The 19,431-nt window shown below is 44.5% G+C and overlaps 1 long non-coding RNA gene across 1 annotated transcript; it reads left to right on the forward strand.

The window, feature by feature from the left end:
• The first annotated feature begins 11,336 nt into the window (after positions 1-11,336).
• On the forward strand, positions 11,337-19,222 carry LOC131826519 (uncharacterized). The gene is made up of 3 exons (XR_009351631.1): positions 11,337-11,820; positions 12,637-12,733; positions 14,020-19,222. It is a non-coding gene; the product is annotated as an uncharacterized LOC131826519 (long non-coding RNA).
• The last annotated feature ends 209 nt before the right edge of the window (positions 19,223-19,431 follow it).

Here is a 19,431-nt window from a genome sequence, read left to right on the forward strand (position 1 = left end):
TTGCTTGTTCTCTCTCTCTCTGATAAATAAATGAATAAAATCTATATATAAAAAAAGAAAGACTGGGAAAAATCTGACCTGTTTCTTGGGCCCATACAACACGGTCCTCCGATCTGCAGCATCAAATCGCCTAAGAGCTTCTTTTTTTTATTTTTTTATTTTTTTGACAGACAGAGATCACAAGTAGGCAGAGAGGAAGGCAGAGAGAGAGAGAGAAGCAGGCTTCCTGCGGAGCAGAGAGCCCAATGCGGGGCTCGATCCTAGGACCCTGAGATCATGACCCGAGCCGAAGGCAGCAGCCCAAACCACTGCGCTACCCAGGCGCCCCCGCCTAAGAGCTTCTTAACAAATGCAAAATCTCAGGCTTCCACTTCCACCCCAGCTGAACTTGACTCTCTGAGGGCCGAGCTTGGGAATCCCAGCTAAGCAAGCCCTCCAGGTGAGTCTGACTCAGTAAGGGTGACCAAGGGTCCTGGTTTGCTGAGAACAGTTGCTCCCTGGAGACATGGGACTGCTATGCCATTGCTAAGACTGGAAAAGTCCTGGCAGGAACAGGACCAAGTGGTCACCTCAGATGCAGCAAAAGTTTGGGAAATACATGTTCGGTGTAGACGCTTGTCAGTGGGGAGTGAAGAAGGGGTTTGTGACTCAGAGACATGAGGTATAATATTATCGCGGCAAAGCGACAGTGAAATTCTGCTCACTCAAAATAACTTTAGTCAAAAGAGCAAAATGTTCATTTCTCACTACTTTTCACATATCACTGAAGAAAGAAGGTGCCAAAATTCCGAGCTGAATGACTCGAGAGTGAGATATGACAAACAGAGAAAGCATGTGTGGCTGAGGAATGTCCACAGGCCATACACTCACTGGTACAGAATTTTTTTTCTAGAACTGAATTGAATTTTAATCTCAAGCCCCCACCCTGTCTGGTAGCATAGCTCCATCCCAGCCATTTTAGAGAAAATCCAGTCAAATCAGGGCTTTTTCATTCAGATTTGTTGTTGTTGTTTTTTTTCTCTCAATTCAGGATTTTCACCACCCTCCCCACCCCATTCCCTGGATTATGGCTAAATTCTGGGAGCTCTCACAGAGCCACAGAGCTGGAGGACCGCGAGGTGTATGTCCCTGCTGGAATCTATGGAGACGTGTGTCACCCCCACCCCAGAAATTTCTAGAACATCTGGGTTTTCCATCTGGTCTCTGGTAACAGGTCCAAGAAGGTCACCCTGCCTCACTCTTATCTCCATCTCAAAGTGTCTTGAGGCCTGCTGACCTTTGTCAGCTACGTTTGAGCTCCTCATGGTGGAGTGGGAAGGGCTTGCGGACATTGATTTTGGATGTTCTCCCAGACTAGCCTAGGTCATAGGCTATCTATTACAGTTGTCTCAGGCTCTCCCTTTCTACACATATCAGGCCACCATTTCTGTTACCAACGATTCACCACATAAGCCTGGGACAATCCATGAGGCTTTGTCACCCACTGAATTTTCACCTGGCAGCAAGGCACAAAACCTCTGCTCTTCCATCCCCCAATCTATCTGGGTTTTCTCTAGAGGATTCAGTTATGAATCTTCGGGCATAGGAACCAGCTTGGGACCCACAACATCATTTTTCTCCTCACTTCCTTTCTGTTCCTCCTCTCATCACCCATTCCAAAGGATGGTTATCTCAACCTGAGTGAGAACATTTGCTATTGCAGGATCAAGGACTACTCTCAATTGGTATTTATTTATTTAAAGATTTTATTTATTTATTTGACAGAAAGAGATCACAGTAGGAGAGAGGAAGGGAAGAGATCACAGAGAGAGGAAGGGAAGCAGGCCCCCTGCTGAGCAGAGAGCCCGATGTGGGACTCGATCCCAGGACCCTGAGATCATGACCTGAGCCGAAGGCAGCGGCTTAACCCACTGAGCCACCCAGGCGCCCCTCAATTGGTATTTATGGTATCAACTTTATACCTTGACTTCTTCAGGGTTGTAGCAGAAACTGTTATTTGTGACCTATATCTACTCTCTCTTTCTCCTTTAGTAACAGAGTGCTGATTTTCTTTGTAGTGCATATGTTCTACAAAAGATTACATTTTCTTGGGTCCTTTGCAGCTAAGCATAGCCATGTGACTAAGTTCTGGCAAATGAAATGCAACATGAGTGTTCTGTGGGATTTCTGTGATGCCTGTTTAAGTGATCTGACTCTGTAGGAAGGAATTTTTTTTCCTTTCCCTAGTTCATATCACCGTGGATGTGGATATAATAGTTGGAGCTCTAGCATCTATTTTGTACCAAGAGGTAATGGTAAGCCTGTAAACCAGTACTAGGAGGCAACTAAAATACAGATGGAATCTGAGTATCTGGTGACAATGTCAGATCTACATGACCAGGCTTTTTTTTTTTTTTTTTTTTTTTAACAAGAAAGAGAAATAAACTTCTATATTTAAGCCTTCGCACTTTCTGTCTTATGCTGTCTAACTCTAATAAGGTTAACAAGGGCGTTCCTGAAAACCCTTTTTTTCTCAAGCCCTTTTCTCTGCCATGAGTTTACAAGATCTATGTTGAAACACAAAAGCTAAAATTGAACTCTGTTTCTTTGAGTTCATATTGCAACAGTCCTTTTCTGAGAACCATGGGGAGGACATCTTCTTGCTGCCCAAAAGAACAGAAAGAAAGAAGCAAATATTAATATTTTAAAATGTTGTATCTTCACACATGAAATTTACCCAAGTATCTCACCATGCCTTGGAATTTAGTGCTTTAAAAATTGAAGAGAAGGTATACAGAGAAATGAGAACTTGTCAGTGCATTTAATGATGTCTGAAAGGAGCTCTACAGGAGTTTGTTTGAAAACAGTGGCTGCAAACAATACAGTCCAAACTCTCCCGGCCCCTACTAAATGCCTGAGTGTTCTCCCCTGGACAGTTTAGGAGACAACATCTGTATCACGTTTCTTTGTATCGCCTACTGAATTTCCCTATGTGCCCTTAGTTAACATTTGCTTAGGTCTAGGGCTTGCCCAGTTGCTCTTTTAAATGAGTGGTAGAAGTAATCAACTTCATGAATGACTTACTGCTCCTCTGTGTTGACAATTATAGCAAATTCTATTCCTTGTTCAGGAAGTAATGGTTAGTTAACCATGGTTAACTAAATTGAGTTTCCTCAAATAGATATGTATCATAGTGCACGTCTGCCTTTCTTTTCTTTTTTTTTTTTTTTAAAGATTTTATCTATTTATTTGTCAGAGAGATAGAGAGAGTACAGGTAGGCAGAGTAGCAGGCAGAAGCAGAGGGAGGAGCAGGCTCTCCATGGAGCAAGGAGCCCAATGTGGGACTCGATCCCAAGACCCTGGTATCATGACCTGAGCCGAAGGCAACCGCTTAACTGACTGAGCCACCCAGGCATCCCTGCCTTTCTTGATTTTATTTTCCTGCAAGGTTGTGAATGGAAGCACAATCTGCACCCCCCCACCGCCACCAAATATACCATGGTTTTAAACTAAAGTCACTTGAGAAACTGCTGGAACAAGAAGGACACTCTGACCATCCTTCGTCACCCCAAAAGCATGTGAAGGTATCTTCCCTACACCAGGATGACAGAAGGCATCCATAGGGCCAGAGATAGGTTGTATAATGAATAAATAAATAAATAAAATAGGTTGTATAAATAAACCTTGCTGCTTCATTAATTTACCACCCAAGCCCAAACCCCATTGTTTTGTCAATTCTTCATGAATGTGTGGTTTCTTTGTCTAAAAGGTATACAAGTTGCCTGCTTTGTTCACTTTTTTGAGCCTCATATCTGTGAGGCCCCCATACACAGGAAATTAAATGTTTTTCTCCTATTAATTTCCCACATCAGCTTAATTATTAGACCAGCCAAAGGGCCTAGAAGGGAAGAAGGAAAAAGCTTCCCTCCCCTACAGTTGTGATTAATCTCATTACCTAATTTGGGGGTATGGATGTTGGGTTAGCTCAGCCATCTAGAGAAGTGGAATTCGTTCTAATAAAAGTTCAATTTATATTAGAATATAGTCAAATAAAAGGTATCCATGTTTCATCTCTAGGAATATATGCCCCCTATGAAGATTTACTTCCCTCCTTTTATTAGATATTCATAAAACAGAATTTCAATTATGTAGTAAAATGTTAATTTTATAGTATCAATGTAAATGAATTAACTTGATTCCTTGATCAGGCATTACAGAGGTGACCATGTTGAGAAGGAGGCCATGTGACATATTTTTTCAAGACAGTCTCGGTTTGTGTTTGCTTATACTCCACCCTGTTTCCCAAAGCATTTCATGTCACAAGAACACACATAGTAATACCAATAAAATTCAAACGCAGAATCGGGACCAAGGAAAATAAAGAGGAAAATCAAGATCAGATAAAAGAAAACATAAATACGTAAAACCCCAGGAACCTGAGCCAGCAATTGTTTCCCATTTGTCTCCGAGCTTCCGGAAAGCCAAAGCAAAAGAGAAGACACAGTAAGTCACATAATTCTCATTATTAGAAGAAAGGAAGCAGACAATTTCCTCAGGAGGCGCTTATTTTGTCGTGGCACCAAATTCTCACAGAAATTGTTTGCGATTACATAGGTTGCCCTGAGTTGTGTAGAGGAAAAATTCCCCAGGAATATTCATTCACAAAGTAACAAATTGTTTGTGACTCACTTTCTTTTACTTTACACCAAAGCTAAGGAAGTAACTCTTAAAATTCAGTGAACAGCCTCCCAAATCGGTGTTCCGGGGAACAACGTTCCAAAGGAAACTCATAGGATTGTCACTTAAAAAAAAAAAAAGTGTGTTCCAGAGGCAAGTAAGTTTGGGAAACTCTGGGTTAACCAGTCTGGCAGGTTTCTTGGTTGCAGAATTTTCCAGAAACTTTGATATATGGTGCATTGAGGTTCTTAAAAACAAGAACAAAAACGGGACCTTGGGATGAAGTGTTTCTTATTTTACCAGAGAAGCTTTTCTTCTGAAGCTCACCTAGGAATAATGCCTGAATTCTGTGACACGTAGTTTGGAAAGGATGAGCCACGATCACCTAATGGAAATGCGACAATGAGAGGGCAGCGCAGCGACTTCTGTGGCCGGTACCGTGTGCGTTAGTCTTGGGTAGATCTGGGTGCCAATCCCGCCTCTAGCACCTACCAGTTGCAGGACTTTGAAAAGTTACCCAAATTCACTGAGCCTTAGTTTCCTCATTCATGACATGAACTGCATTAATTAAACATGTATTTGGCCCAAGGAACAGAAAATTTGTCAGTTACTTCACAGCTTATTTTTCTGATCTCATAATTAGTCTGTATTTTGGAAACCTGACAGAAATCGAAGAGGAAAGGAATCTACATATAGATGAAGGGAATAGTAGGCAGTAAGTGAGAACAAGGCAAAGTTACCTCAAATTGGGTACTTATAACATCCCCCTCATCAGCTGGGGTGGCCTGGGGAGACATGGCCGGCGGGAGTCCCAACTGAGAGGCCTGGCCAGAGCATCCTTCCCCTCAGATGAGACTTCCAGCTCACCATCTGGATAAGGGGCATATTCACAGGGCAAATAACAGGGTTTGAAATTAAACATTCGTTTGCCTACGTGCAATTTAGGGCGAGCTGCATTTTCATACGATCCTGTTTCTCTATTTTCAAGGAGCCTGGGCTATGTCTGCCTCCCCTCCCGGATTCCATTCCACAGAGCCTGCAGCAGGAGGGGGATGTGGGACAAGATTTGTAGCTCTTGGCGTCCAGAACAGCAGGGCCAGTTCTGACCTGGAGGCCAGATGATATATTTTAAACAATTAGGTTCCCAGGGTTATTCACAGGGCAGGAGTCTCACAAACAACATGCTTTAGACTGCCTGTGTGCACGCGGGCCCAGGGGGTCTGTTATGAGAGACAAATCACAAAAGCATGTGTCTCCACTGAACAGCATCCTACATATTAGGAAAAATGCGTTGGCAATTAGAGGGAAAAGAAGAAAACATCCCAAAAGTAACTCGGACCTAAGTTTCATTACAGGTAATGAAATCCAGCTACCGTGGTGATGAAGCAGAGGAGGGCGGGGCTGCCCAGGATAATGGTGGAAACTGACCAGCATCACCCCGGACACAGACCGTGAGTTCCAACTACGTAATCCGCACCCCGCCAACCACCACCGCTTTTAATCTCGATAGCTCACTTGGAGTGGTTTTGTCTAGCACCAGTACCTCGCCCTCACGGCCGATCTCTGATGTAGACTTGCACTATTATCATTCTCCTTCCAAGGATGCGGGACCTGAGCCTTAGCACCTAGCTGCACAGCTAATAACTGGGGAGCTGAGACTGGAGAGACGTCAGTCCTCCTGAGCCCAAGCACTTAGACGACCCTGTGGGACATAAAATATATACTATACATATTTCGTATGTAAACTATATATGTGCATAACTTTTATAAGAAAATGTTTTCTTTTCTTTCAAGAAAAATATGAATTGGAGATTTATTTCTTATGAGTTGAACATTGCTCTGCTGATTGGACAGAACCATCCAGGTTCCCTTGCAGGTACATGATTTTTTGTTTGTTTGTTTTCATCATAGTACCTAATATCCATATCCTATAAGAAGGGGGCGGGAGAACCATGCAACATCGAGTCATTCCCTGATCTAGGCAGGCTCAGTCTTGGGCACCAAGAGGTAAAAGATCTGTTTCCCCCCTCAGCTCAGCTGACTTCCAAGGATAAGGTCATTCAAAATAGTTGGCTGGGCTGTGTTCCGCGTTACCCGATTTATAACTAAATAAAGTTATCTTGTTCGACTAGGTATTTTTAAGTACTGTTTTGTTCTTTAATGTTGTGAACTTCCTACTGATAGCCACCATTGGTGAACAAGCAAATAAAAAAAGTTAATGGAACAGAAAATCCAAGTAATTCTTGACATCTAAAAACACCTCAGAAAAGCTTGTTAAATGTTTAAAATATAAATTCTGAAAAAAAAATTCTGTAGTATGGTACTGCAAGATTTCATTGAAAGCAGCAGCAACAACAACAGAATATTCTGAGAGCTGTGATCTGCAAATATTATATGATTGTCCATCACAGAGTAAAACGAGATTTGACCTCAACCTCCCTTTATCTACCTTGATCAACACCAATGTGCACTTACTTCCATTCTTGACAGGTCAAGGGGGTTTGTCCCCTTTTCTGTAAAGGATTATCACTTGCATCTGTTACAAATGATTACATATTAAAAGGAGAAAGAGCACAGATATTTATAAGATATTCATTCGGTGCCAGGCAATTTCATATTTGATGTATGTTAGTTATCTTATTTAATCTTTAATACAAACCCATTAAGCTTTACTTCATCTTCCGACAAAGGATAAAACTGAGGGTTAAAATCATTACAAAATCCACCTTAAGTCACACAACCAGCAAATGCAGATCTAGCGTTTGAACCAAAGTCTGTCCAACTCCACAGTCCATGTCCTTTCTCCTCTGTGAGCAGTTCTCAACCCCGGCTGCAGACCAGAGTCACCTGGGAAGCATTTTAAAATATATTAACATCTCAGGGCCACTCCCACCCAAATTATTACAGATCCAAATCTTATGTACGACTAGTGTGTGGCACATTCCTTAAGACAAAAACTTCCTTGATATACCAAAAGAGCTTGACTTTCAATACAATCACGGCTGTTAGAAATGTAATTAGCATTGTTTTCTCCAACTTGAATCCAGAAGAAGAAACTGAGCAGAAAGTCTCAAGCCATTTTCTCCAGGTTACCTCCGTGGTAAATGGAGAACTTGCCAGGAGAATGAAAATTTTCCGCCTTCCGTGTCATTGCTGGAGCCCTGAGCTTCTGCAGACCGTTGCCCAGCACGGTCCAGCAAATCGGTTCTGAAGGACCAGGGAACAATGCATCTTGAAAGTGGAGCAAGTGAGATACTGCTTTCCAGTGAACAGTAGAAAATATCTCCAGTGCTGTGTTTCAGCACCGTATTTCTGAAAGACTTCGTAAAAGCTACAGAAATTATAATCCAAGCTTGTAACTGGAATTTACCAAGAAGGAAGGAAGAGCTGACATGTTCTACCAACTTTCCATTTGCAGAGTTGAAGGTTGGTTGCAAAAACCCATCATGCTGTGCATGAGCCCTCAGTGACAGGAAGGCATGACATTTCTCACTTGTGATCTTTCTCTCTCAGGATCTTCCAGAGGTGTTGGGACATAGAAGTCAAATATCCCTGGCATGTCTACAGTATGGAGACACCGGGCAAGGAGTGCTTAGGAAAGGAATTATGATGGGGAAGAGGGAAGAGAGATGAGAAGACTCTGGCCAAAAGAATGGAGAACATTGGGGCACCTGGGTGGCTTAGTGGGTTAAAGCCTCTGCCTTCAGCTCAGGTCATGATCCTGGGGACCTGGGATGGAGCCTTGCATCGGGCTCTCTGCTTAGTGGGAAGCCTGCTTCCCTTCCTTTCTCTCTGTCTGCCTCTCTGCCTACTTGTGATTTCTGTCAAATAAAAAATAAATAAAATCTTAAAAAAAAAAAAAGAGGAGGAAAAAAAGACAACATTCTGGAAGCATCCTGGTTTCTCTGATTGCCTTTTAGTCTGCAGGTGCCAAGAGGAGACAAAAATTATGGCAAGCATACTTTTACTGGAACTTATTTGAATTTGTTAATTCATTCATTTGAGAGAGAAGTGGGGCAGAGGGAGAGGGAGAAAGAATCTCAAACAGATTCTGCGTGGAGCACGGAGCCTGCTGTGGGGCTCCACTGCGACCCTCAGACCATGACCTGAGCTGAAATCAAGAGAGTTGGACGCTTAACTGACGGCACCAACTGGGTCCCCTCTTTCATGAAATTTAGAGGCCTTTCAGTAAAGACAGGAAAAATGTAAAGTCTGCTCTATACCTCCTTGCTTTCTGGATACAAATGTGAAAGGATTTTCACATTGTATAATTTATTTCTATCTTATGGTTTAAAAAAAAGAATCTGTTTCAGGAGTTGTTACATTATATGTCCAGAAAGCGATCTTCATCATCTGTCCACAAAGTCTTGATAATGTTTAGCTTCTCGTTCTCGTCCTAAATCCTGCAAAATCACGGCTTTGTGCTCCTCTCAAGGGGACTCTGCACAGCCTCACCCTGTGCTCTCCGTAGCCCAGGAACAGGCTTTGACTCCTTCCTGAAGGCCCTGAGCACTGCTTTCAGAGGCTGGACTTCCTAGAGGTACTCTGTGCTCAGGTCCCAAAGGGACTGCTCTTTCCTGAGTTGTCACCTGGCATGTCTTACCTTTCCCAGGAGAACAGTTCCTCTAGGTCTTATGGTCTCCAGGCCAAGCATCCCCGGTTGCTTTGATGTCTAGTTCTTCTGGGCAAGAGGCAAATTGTCACAGCTCCCAATAAGTAGATCTGGTCCCTACAACAGGAGCCTACGCAGAGTCTAGGCCACTCATGGGCCTTCAGGTGAAATCAGGGAGTCCTGGGCTTAAAAGCTGGCTGAGAACTTCTAACAGTACTTCCCATCACTAATTCTCCTTCCCATGAAATATGTGGTGTTGGAGACTGAGAAAGGGTTTGGGAGATTGTTAGCAAATAAAGCCTGACAGTGTCAGTAAAATTCTGCAATTAAGAAAGTATTTTCTAAAAAAGAATTTTATCATTTTCAAGTAACATAGTGTGGAACTTAGACTTACGAATTTTCCAGCAAAGACTCTGCTTAACTTAGTTGATATGAGAATGAAACTGATTGCATAGAAACTGATTGGGTCTACTAGCACAAGTAAATAACACTGCTTATAGGTGAGGGTAGGATTTCATGGGTGGTGGGACTGTCAGGCATTCTGCGTGTACTTTATTTAATGGTTTGTCCTGCTTTCTTTTCTTTTTTAAAAAAATTTTATTTATTTATTAACTTAGTTGATATGAGAATGAAACTGATTGGGTCTACTAGCACAAGTAAATAACACTGTTAGAAGTGTTATAATAATATCCCCCAAGATCTTTGACAATGAGATAATGTCTACGCATTGCATAGTGCTTAGTAGGCATTTGGAAGTAAAATTTCTTTGCTCTCTTTGCTAAGCTGCCATGGCTGGGTGTATATATCTAAATGTTGGGATTTTACAAAGACTAAAATAGAATCTTTAAAGGAGTTTCATTAGAGTCAGCAATAATAAAGTCTCTATACTCAGGTGTATTTATCTTCTGATTTCCTATTATGTGTTTATCGCATTATATTTTGGTGGCCTGATTAGGCTATGAGATCATGAGGAGGTGGATCTCTGTTTAAAATTCTTTCTATACCCATAGGGCTTAAAAGCACCGAGAAAATGCTTGATAAATGACAAATGAATTCATGGCTTCCCAAGTAAGCACTTAGGTCATGGACTTCGCTAATGCCTACATCCCACGAGTGCTTTCAGGCTAATAAACATTTGCTGAGCATATAGAATGCTCAGCACTGGATCTTCCACGAGCTAAATCCCTTACCATAAAGTGAAGTATTCTTATTCCTTTATAGACAAGCATAAGAACATCTATGATATGGATAGATTGTTGCCAGAAGCTCTAGAGAGAGCCCTGGGGCATTCCGGGTTTTGAAAAAAGAGATTGCTTTTGGTTAAGGGGGTTAAGAAATTTTCATTGAAGAATGAGTTATCACTGGCCCTGAACCCTGGAAGATGAGAAGGGTTCCCACCGCAGTGGGGAGAGGATGCTTTGGAGGACACTTGTGCCAAAGGCAGAGTGACGGGCTTTCAGAAGGCTGCAAGGAGTCTGATTAGAAGCACAAAATACGCAGGTTGGTTAGAGCTGCAAAGACAGGAGGGCTTTGAAAGATTGAGAAATTGGTTCTTAAGTCAGGCAATGAGAGCTACTGAAAATTTAGAGCAGGGAAGTCTCTGATTTATGGTAGCCCTCCTTGTCCCTGGAGGATATGTCCCAAAACTCCCAACAGATGCCTGACACCACAGAAAGTAGTGAACCCCGTATACACTATGGTTTTTCCTATACCGTATATACCTATGAAAAAGTCTAATCTACAAACTAGGCACAGTAAGAGATTAACAACAACAGTAATCAAACAGAAACAATTATAACAACATACTGTAATTAAAGTGATCTGAATGTGGTCTTCCTCTCTCAAAATCTTACTACTGTATTCACCCTTCTTCCTACGATGATGCCAGATGATCAAAGGCCTACGGGATGAGACAAAGTGACATGAATGACACATGACTCGGGCACGGGGGGCAGAGCATTGGGCTACTACTGGCCTTCTGAGAACAGGTCAAAGGATTATCAGCTTTATTGGGCTTCTCGGGAAGTGGAGGAAAGTGAAACCACCGCAGATAAGGGAGGAGTTCTGTAATCCACGTTTAGTGAGTGTCCTTGTTCTACAGATTAGGCAAATGAGGCTCAGACAGATTAAAATACTTGGCCGGATTTGAACGTGGCTGGGATGGAAATTGACTTGATATTCCCACCACACCGCAGCCATTCCCTGGGAAGATTTCATCGTGCAGCAGTGTAGGCTGGCCTGGAGCCAGGGAGGCAGAGGGGAGATGAGCGGAAAAGACTGATGTTTCCTTTACAGACGACCAGCAAATCGCCGCCACACATAATGTGACCCTCAAGCATAACATGGTCTCCCACTTTCTGCAAAGGCTTTTCTTATCCGAATGCAGACACTGGCTAAAGGTGGCAGATGGAGCCAGAGCTTGAAGTGAAGCTTGAACATTCAGGAAGCCAGTCTTCGTGAGTCTAGATCTTGAAGGCCACGAACAATTCCAGAAAGGAAGTATGGTCAGCAGTGCAGAGTCTGGATTTCAGGCAGACAGGAGGGCAGAGAGGTAAGGAGAAGTCTGCAGAAACCCGGGAGGTGTGGTGGCCTGGGGGCGAGGGTGGAGGTCGGGAGGCAGGCGGGAAGACAGGTGTCAGGATTCCAAGACAGAGCGGAGGGGAGAGTCAAAGGGGACTCCAGAGTTTCTGTTTCGAGCAGACTGGTGGAGAGAGAGCCCTGGACTGTGAGAGTAAGGTAGGCGGAGGAGGACACAATTACAGAGCTAAGAAGTGACTTTAGGAAGGGAGAGATAAAGGCAAAGGGTGGGAGAGGAAAGGATGTGACCAAAATACAAACAGAGGAGTCAGGCGGGGTTGCGGGAGTTGGGGAAGAGCCCGGGCTCTGGGGAAGGTCATTCTCTCCTGTGCTTCCTCTGCCAGCTTCCGTTTCAACGTTGAATGTGGGGGTTAATCACTTGGTACCATTCAGAAGGATTCTCTTTCCTGCTCTGATCATTCCAGAAGGAGCAGGAAAACATGGTAATCACCACTCATTATTTCTTCTCAAAAAAAGCGAAAACTCCTCCAGAATGTACATAATATTTCATTGACATAGAATAAAAATCGAACAGAATGCAAACAATCTTCCTTCGAGGACAAGAGTCAACAGAGTCATTGACTATAATCAGTCCAGTCTCAACTGCTGTGGCCAAAGGAGAAAATGGCCAGAAGATCACTGGTCTGGGAAGAGTAGGAAGATCAAGCTGTCCTGGGTTGCCAGGACTGCCATGGTTTCAGCACTGAAGAGTGTCCCTTCCCAGAGCCCTTCAGTGTCGCCCTAGCCAGAAATTAGACTTGGATCCTAATCCTGATTGTTTTGCTGACAGGCTGTAAAAACCTGGCACACAGCTTTTCGGAGCAGAGTTTTCTGATCCACAAAATGAGAGGAAGGGCTCTTCTTTGCACATCTCTCCCCTGGCCCAGGTGAGTTCATTCAGTCCCATGAATTTAAACATTGTGTATTGCGGATGTGATATTGTGATATTATAATATGAAATACATATTTGGTCTTCATTCCCTTTCCTGGCTCAGAGATCCTAAAACCTTTGGAATTTCCTAAGTGATAGAAGCCATAAAGGTGTCTTTTGTTAAGTTAGTGAGGTGACTTTTGGAATGTCCTTAGTGATGTGGGAAACAAAAGCCGAAGAAAAATTATTAAATTTCCTTATTAATAGCCCACTGACAAGGAAACAGGCAGAGTGACCTTCCTCTGGTCCCTCAGCTGCCTCCAGGTTGACACTTTGCTAAAGGCAAAAGACAATCTTTGCCCAACCCTCTAGGCTCCTGGGAGTCTACTTTAAACATACAGAAATTCCTTTGGAAGCTCCCTTTTTTCCCTGTGCCAATCCTACCCCCCTAAGATACATGTTAGGAATCATCCTCTAAGTGAAGGACTCACTGATATCCATCCAAAGGGTCTCATGACTGAAGGTTTACTAAACCAGTGATATAGTGAGTAAAATGTTTCGCTGAGTTCTGTAAGCTACTCTAGCAAATGAATGGAACCCAGGGACTGGGTCATGGAAACCTCTGGTCTATAGCACAGGTGACAACCTTGACTTTTGATTGGTATCTGAAGTGGGGGTGGGGGGAGTAGTTCTGAATTAATTATCTTTTTTTTTTTTTTTTAGACTGCAGACAGAGACCCATGTTTATTTGGGATCCAAGGTCCTAACCCCAGCTGCCCTCCAATAAATGGCAGCCAAGTTCCCATGCCAAGCCATGCTCTGGATGATGACCCCAGATCAGGGTTGGGGTCAAAAGGACAGGAGTCTGGGGTCTGGGCCCAAGGCCACAGCAGGAGGAGCGCGCCAACAGACGGAATGGCGAGGGCCAGCTCCCCCAACATCCCAGCTCCCTGCCCCAGGCCAGGAGCAGATCAGCGCTGAGTCTCTTCAGGTCTCCCTAAATTAATTAATTAATCTGAATTCTTCAGGGAGATAATGTTAGAATTGAATTGAATTGTGGAACACCCACATGGTGTTGAAGTCTTGCTTAGTGGTGTGAGAAAAATCCCCACATATTGGATCAAATGGCTCCAGAATTTGTACTTCTAGAACTGACCGTCTCCTCTCACCCTCAAGTTACAGACTTGAATGTCTAACCACTACTCCACATCTTCCCTGTGTAATAGCCCACAGACACCACAAGGGCCAACAGAACTTTGGATTTTCTTTCCCAAACCTGTTCTCTTTGTTTCTCTTCCTTAGTAAATGACACCACCAACCAACCAATTGCTTGAACCCGAAACCAGGAATCATCTTGGATTTCCTCACTTGTCCTCTGTCTCGATTCTAAGCCAAAAAGCAAGTTCTGTGGCTCAACCTATCAAACGCATCACAAATCTATCTACGTCTCCAAACAGTGGCCAGAGGACCTTGAAAAAGGAAAGCCCAACTCTTTGCTACAGCTCTCGAGGCACTCCGGATCCCGCCCCTGCCTTGCTATCCTGTCCGACCCCCGCCCCTTGGCCCAGCCACACTGGCCTTTCCTGGTCCCCGGCTGCACTCAGAGCCCTTGCCCTTGCTCGGGACTCTGCCTGGACTCCTCTCTGCCCAGAAAGCAGCTTTGTGCCCCTGGCTCCTTCCAGTCATTCAGGTCTTGGCTCAACTGTCCCCTCTGCAGGGGCCAGCTCTGACCACCCATCCTGAGCCAGGGCAGATGCCATGGCAAGGGCAGGGGGTCGGGGAGCATGCCTAGAGGGGAGAGTCAGAACTGGGCCTGAGCCGTATGGACTCCTGGGGAAGGACAGCCTGGGGTGGGGGATGGGCTTCGACAGACTGGGACTCTCCAGAGTGGCTCCCGGGAGCCAGGACAGAGCTCGAACAACAGCCTCAGGGCCCCCAGCCCAGGAGGCGCAGTTGGAAGGGTCCAGTAAGGGATTTTATGAGAACACAGGCAACGTCCAGAAAACAAAACGAAACGAAACAAAAACACCAAAGAAGTAAAAAGAAAGAGCTTTAAGTATTAGAAGACCTTGAGAGCTGGAAGCAAACCTATTTTTTTTTTTTTAAGATTTATTTTTGTATCTATTTGAGACAGACAAACTCCAAGCAGGCTTGGAGCCTGATGGGGGCTCAATCAGGGTCATGAGCCAAAACGAAGAGTCAGGTGCTTAACCAACTATACCATCCAGATGCCCCTGAAAGCAAACTTCAAACCATGAAACAACTCTCGACTTCCCTTCCCCTCATCCTTTGGCAAACTCTGGAACAGGAGAGGAGAGAATATGTAAACAAATAAGGGACAGGAGCTGACCCAGACGTCTGCCCCATGGCCAGTCAGCCACTTTGTCCAGGCCTTTCCTGCAGCCACCAGCCCAGCGCGGGAGAAAGCTTACCTTTGAGCGAAGACTGAGACTGACATCACCGTCGATAACTTCCTTGGGACTTGCCATTCTGATTTCTGAATTAAGATCATGTTTGGGGCTCCCAGTGACGACCTGGGTTTCTGATATCTAAGAGAGCCCAGAAAAGTCTCAAGGCTGCTGTAGGTGCCCAGGGAAAGCCTTCCCCTTTAGGATACATTTTTAAGAGCCAGAGACAAAAATAAAGCCATACTGGGATCCTAACCCATGAGCTGTTCTGCCTTAGAGCAAGCAGCCTAGCGTGGAGCCAAGCAGGGTTCGGTCTGAGTTCCAGGCCTTTGGCCCAAGGCTGTAACAGTGGGATCAAAGCTGAAGCAATAAATATAGGGTTACCAGAGTCTTCTTCGTCCAGAGGCTTTTCTGCTAATTTCACAGATTAGCCTTGATTTTACTCAAGATTAGATGAATCGTCACTATTCTTTGTTCTGGAAGGATCTTTTCTTTCAAGGAATTTAATTTTCCATGACCGCGTAAGTGATCTGTTTGAATATACATATTTACTTGGGCCTTTCCTGGGTCAGACAGCCAGGAAGGAAGCTGAGAGGTCTTACACAGACGAGGAGAATCAGACGAGCCTACCGGGGTCTACAGGGAACGTCGCCAGCTTTGTAACCCAGGTTGGAGCTAAGCATTCTCCCTTCCCAGAGAACAGCATCTCATCTTTGATGCCAGGTTCCCGACATTTTATTGGTGCAAAACAAATATGTGAAAATCCCCAATCCACTTCCAGACAGCTCCTCACTAGGGACTCCTTTACATCTGAAATCATGTCTCAATTGCTAGTTACAAGATTAACTCCCGAGAACTTGCCAAGGCAGCTCAGGTGTCTTTAAAGGGAAACACCAAAGCCCTACAGCCTAGGAAGCGAGTTTTCTGCATTCCTCGGAGTTGGTGCTTCTGCCCAGAGCCAAGCACACGTTCCAAAGGAAGATTTCTTGAAGGAGGCTGTTCTCCTCATCCCATGGTGCCCAAGGTACATTTTGTATGGAATAATGACCAAAGAATTCACTGAAAATTTAAGTAAAGAGACATTTATGTGGGGAATTAGAACTGCATTCTGCGAAGCACAGCTTCATGTAGAAACCTGACTCCTGGTAAGAGGAAGACAAAGAGTGGGCAGAGTCAGAAAGACGGAGGTCATGTGTGCGGTTCTCATTTAGATCCTCTGTGCAAAACAGGGGGATTGAAATTATGGTGCGGAATTGGTTGGGTTAATATGCAAATGAGGGAATGAAACTTGTGAGATCACGTGGGCTCTTTTCAAAGTGAGGAATGCGAATGAGTCAGGTGTCATGGGGAGGAGGGAGTTAGGTCCTTGCTCTCAGCTGGCGAAAGGTTCTTCGATTCTCTGGTGAGGACGTACATAAATTCTTCCTCCCTTATGGCCTCCCCACCTGATTGCAAAGAGAATTTTCTCGGCTTGCTAGCCCCATTTTGAAACCTCCTTTATAAGAAGTGCTTCTCTTGAAGAAAGGTACATTTGTGGTGAGTTCGAGGATACAATGTGTTCAAGTAAGGACCCAGCTCTGATACATTTATCCTTGAGCTGAGTTTCATATGCCAGGCCTTGCCCGGGAATTTCAGGGATGTAGCACAGTTCAACAATAATTAATAATTTTGTGTTTATCTTCATATGCTGGGCATCGTGCTAAGTGCTTTACAGACATATCCTTACTAAGTCCCCCTGCTACTGTGGGATACCAATTAGCCTCATTTTATAAATGCGCAAACCAGAGCATCAAGAAGTTAAATGACTTGCCCCAGGACACAAAGCTCTAGTAAGTGGTGAACCTGGGATTCAGATCCAGGAATTCGGATTTAAGATCCTGTCACAGAGTTTTGGAGACACTAATTCTGTCTGTGATCAGCTAAGTTCTCAGTCCTGGCTGCGCAGGAGAACCCTCTAGGAAATTCTGAAACCTCTTCCTGTGCAGATTTGCACCCCAAATTAAACCAGAGCATGGGACCCAGGCATAAATTGTTTTGAAAGCTCCCCAGGTTGACTCCACTGTGCAGCCACATTGCCAACCATCCGTGCCAAGTGATCCTAATTCTTCCCACCAGCTACTTTTTTTTTTTTTAAACTAGGAAAAAAATCTATTTCATCTTGTTCCTTTCCACAAGCAGCGACAGAGAGGGCATCCGCGGTCCCTTGCTACCATCTGCTTACGACCTTTCTCCTCGAGGACCCAGCTGTCTCAGGCCATAACTGTCTTACGCTGGATCAAAGAACAAGGCGTGATCTATAATACTCAGGTTTGCAATACATTTTAAAAAGATCCCCCAAATACATTGGTGTTCCCTTCAAAGGAATTTTAATACTATAGCACAATTCAAGAGATGGCCACTGCCTTTGTTGCTGTTAAGAAAAAAAAAAAGTTGAAACAAGGGTGAGATTTCACAGATCTGTATGTAGGGCGCAATCATTGATCCGGCGCTAGCACTGCCGGGTGCGAAGCGCTGAGACCCGGATGCTATAAATGGGGCTGTGAAGTCACTTGCCGTCCACCGTGACAGGAAGGAAATTGACATTCACGGTGCAATGGACATTGCACGGGTTTTCACAGAGCGGTGCATGCCAGCTCCTGCGTGCTAGCTGTGGCATCCAGCCTTCCCGTCTTGGTTTCTTCATCTGTGAAGGGGGCTGACCAGGCTCGCCTGCAGGACTGCTTGTGTGCCAGGCAGCCAGCTCTGCACCTGGCGCTGGGCCGTAATTATTATTAGGTGACAGACTGCATTGGTTGTCTCCTCACAACAGACCCTCAGAAAGCTGCTGTTATTTCCGCGGAAGGGCAGTGAGCCTCTGAGAGGCCCCACAGTTTGCCCCCCCGGGCATGCAGTTGTAAAATGACAGGTCAGGATTTGTCTCCTGCGCCTGAGGTCCGTGATCTCTGTTTTTCCTGCCCGTCTGGCTGCCAGCCCTTGTTTCACAGGCCATCCCGTGGCTGATGGATCCATCAGAGGGACAGCGTCTCAATGGATAGTGAAATAAAAGGCCAACAAAAATTTGGGGCTCTCTCCCTGGCACGTGGCCATGTTATGGAAAAGGATCAGAAAGGGCAATATTATTTACCCCTTTTGCTTTTCAAGTGGAGTCCCACCTAGAGAGGCCTAGCTAAGAAATGAAAACTCCAAAGCTCGGGCTGGCAATAGGTCCCCAGGCCTAACTCTCTGCTGGGTTCAAAAATCTGGGTGATCTGTTGTCTGATTATGTCAGCATCTTCGAAGAGGCCCCATGTTCCCAAGAGAATTAAGTATACATTCCTTCCAATGCTGGTTTCTACGGTCTTCCATGGGGGGTGCCTTGGAGGGAACAATCCGAAGTAGTTTAAGGAGACTTTTATATCGTGCTGAAATAGCTGAGGAGCTCACAGCAAGAAAAATGGGGGAAGAGAGCCCGGCTGGTGAGCCATTCGCAACAGAATGTCTCTTGCCCTGTCATACCCTGTCTTACCAAGAACCATGCTGAACAAACCAAAATTTTAGGAATCGCCCTAATTCTTCTCTTCCTGTCGCTTCCTACAGCCATTCCATCAGGAAATCTTGATGTGTCTATTTCCAAAATAGAAATTCCTATTCACGTACCCCATTCCTTGCCACTAACATTTCTCCCCAGGGCTACTGTGGGAGTCTCCTAAATGGTCTGCTTGCAGTCCTGCCTCCTTCCAGTGCATTCTTCTGTTAACGTTCTTTTATTTATTAAAGATTTACTTACTTGAGAGAGAGAGAAAACATGTGCGCATGGGGGGAGGGAGAGACTTCAAGCAGACTTGCTGCTGAGCACACACCCCGCTCTGACTCTGTTCTCTATCCAACAACCCAGAGATCATGACCTGAGCCGAAACCAAGAGTTTGATGCCCAACCGAATGAGCTACCCAGGTGCCCCTCCTTTATCACAAAGTTACATTATTGTGATGATTGATTTCTTTTCGTCTGTTTCCTTCACTAGAATGCCAGCTCCCTGAGGGCAGGGGGCGAGCTCTGTTTTATTCCTCACTGTATCCCAACTTCTGACACATTGAAGCTTCTTGATTAATATATATGATCACTTGAACAATACACAAGTGAATACATAACTTTAACTATTAAGTCATGTTTGGGTTTTTCTTTTAAGATATTAGTTATTTATTTGACAGAGAGTGAGCACAAGCAGGGGGAAATACAGAGGGAGAGGGAGAAGCAGGCTTCCCACTTAGTGTGGATCCCTATGTGGGGCTCGATCCCAGGGTCCTGGGATCATGACCTGAGCTAAAG

This window comes from Mustela lutreola, chromosome 3 (assembly GCF_030435805.1).
Source record: "Mustela lutreola isolate mMusLut2 chromosome 3, mMusLut2.pri, whole genome shotgun sequence".
Lineage (NCBI taxonomy): Eukaryota > Metazoa > Chordata > Mammalia > Carnivora > Mustelidae > Mustela > Mustela lutreola.